The sequence below is a fragment of the Pygocentrus nattereri genome, chromosome 10, assembly GCF_015220715.1.
Source record: "Pygocentrus nattereri isolate fPygNat1 chromosome 10, fPygNat1.pri, whole genome shotgun sequence".
In the NCBI taxonomy this organism is placed as follows: Eukaryota; Metazoa; Chordata; class Actinopteri; order Characiformes; family Serrasalmidae; genus Pygocentrus; species Pygocentrus nattereri.
In genome coordinates, this window is record NC_051220.1 from 44,622,719 (window position 1) to 44,624,873 (window position 2,155).

Consider the following 2,155-nt stretch of genomic DNA (forward strand, 5'->3'; position numbering starts at 1 on the left):
TTAAAGCAAAAACCATAAACTATTTAGAGCACAGGAGAGAGAGAGAGAGAGAGAGAGAGAGAGAGAGAGACAGAAAGAGAGAGACAGAGAGAGAGAGAGAGAGAGGTAGAGCAGATGAATGAGGGTCAGTAGATGCTGGTGTTCGTACCTCAGTGAGGGTTTGAGGAGCAGCAGTGATGATCTCTTAGCTCCGCTTCACACTGAACAGCAAGTAACTCTCCTGTCTTTCTCTCTCTCTCTCTCTCTATGTCCTCTTTCTCTTCTTCTGTTTCCTATTTTCTTCTCTGTCCTCTCCTTTTTCTCCTCTTCCTCTTTATCTCTCTCTCTGAGTCCTCACCTCTCTACTTCAACTCTTTTTTCTCTCTGAGCTCAGAGATCTATTCTAACACACGTTCATCTGAGTGATAAGCGAGTGAGTGAGAGAGAGAGAGAGAGAGAACACTGTTTGTGTGTGAGGGGACGGGGAGGTCCCTGAGTGGGGGAGGCAGATTGTGTGTGTGTGTGTGTGTGAGAGAGAGAGAGAGAGAGAGAGAGAGGGGGGGGGAGGCTGGGACACAGTTCAGAGGGGGGGGGGGGGGGTGTTAAACAGATTGTTTTGAAGTGTATGTTAATGACATGGATTTATGTATTATCCCCAAAATACTCAATGCACAGAACAATATAAAACAACCTTTTACATCAAGTGGAACAAACCAGACCAATAAAATAGCCCACAAAATTCTGTCAGAACCGACTGTAGCCCGCTAAATTCTGTCAGAACCGACTGTAGCCCGCAAAATTCTGTCTGAACCGACTGTAGCCCTGTAGCCCACAAAATTCTGAGAGAACCGACTGTAGCCCAAAAAATTCAGTCTGAGAAGACTGTAGCCCGCAAAATTCTGTCAGAACCGACTGTAGCCCACAAAATTCTGTCAGAACCGACTGTAGCCCACAAAATTCAGTCTGAACCGACTGTAGCCCACAAAATTCTGTCAGAACCGACTGTAGCCCGCTAAATTCTGTCAGAACCGACTGTAGCCCACAAAATTCTGTCTGAACCGACTGTAGCCCTGTAGCCCACAAAATTCTGAGAGAACCGACTGTAGCCCAAAAAATTCAGTCTGAGAAGACTGTAGCCCGCAAAATTCTGTCAGAACCGACTGTAGCCCACAAAATTCTGTCAGAACCGACTGTAGCCCACAAAATTCAGTCTGAACCGACTGTAGTCCACAAAATTCTGTCAGAACCGACTGTAGCCCGCTAAATTCTGTCAGAACCGACTGTAGCCCGCAAAATTCTGTCTGAACCGACTGTAGCCCTGTAGCCCACAAAATTCTGAGAGAACCGACTGTAGCCCAAAAAATTCAGTCTGAGAAGACTGTAGCCCGCAAAATTCTGTCAGAACCGACTGTAGCCCACAAAATTCTGTCAGAACCGACTGTAGCCCACAAAATTCAGTCTGAACCGACTGTAGCCCACAAAATTTTGTTGGAACAGACTGTAGCCAACAAAATTCTGTCTGAACCGACTGTAGCCCACAAAATTCAGTCTCAACCGACTGTAGCCCACAAAATTCTGTCAGAACCCGACTGTAACCCACAAAATTCAGTCTGAACTGACTGTAACCCACAAAATTCAGTCTGAACCGACTGTAGCCCGCAAAATTGTGTCGGAACCAACTGTAGCCCACAAAATTCTGCCTGAAATGACTGTAGCCCACAAAATTCTGTCTGAACCGACTGTAGCCCGCAAAATTCTGTCTGAACCGACTGCAGCCCGCAAAATTGTGTCTGAACCAACTGTAGCCCACAAAATTCTGTCTGAACCGACTGTAGCCCGCAAAATTCTGTCTAAACCGACTGTAGCCCCACAAAATTCTCTCTGAACCCACTGTAGCACCAAAACGTTCTGTCTGAACCGACTGTAGCCCACAAAATTCTGTTAGAACCGACTGTAGCCCCACAAAATGTTGTCTGAAATCACTGTAGCCCCACAAAATTCTGTCTGAACCGACTGCAGCCCCCAAAATTCTGTTTGAACCGACTGTAGGCCGCAAATTTCTGTCTGTACCAACTATAGCCCACAAAATTCTGTCTTAACCGACTGTAGCCCAGTAAATTGAGTCTGAACCGACTGTAGGCCGCAAATTTCTGTCGAAACCCGACTGTGGCTCAAA

At 46.4% G+C, this 2,155-nt stretch overlaps 1 protein-coding gene across 2 annotated transcripts in view; it reads right to left on the bottom strand.

The window, feature by feature from the left end:
• ndnfl (neuron-derived neurotrophic factor, like) overlaps positions 1-437 on the bottom strand; it is a 33,031-nt gene extending 32,594 nt beyond the window's left edge. For both annotated transcript variants that reach the window (XM_037541782.1, XM_037541781.1), the window contains exon 1: positions 149-437. The gene's annotated coding sequence lies outside the window, so the exon portion shown is untranslated. The remainder of the gene's footprint in view (positions 1-148) is intronic.
• Positions 438-2,155: the final 1,718 nt, after the last annotated feature.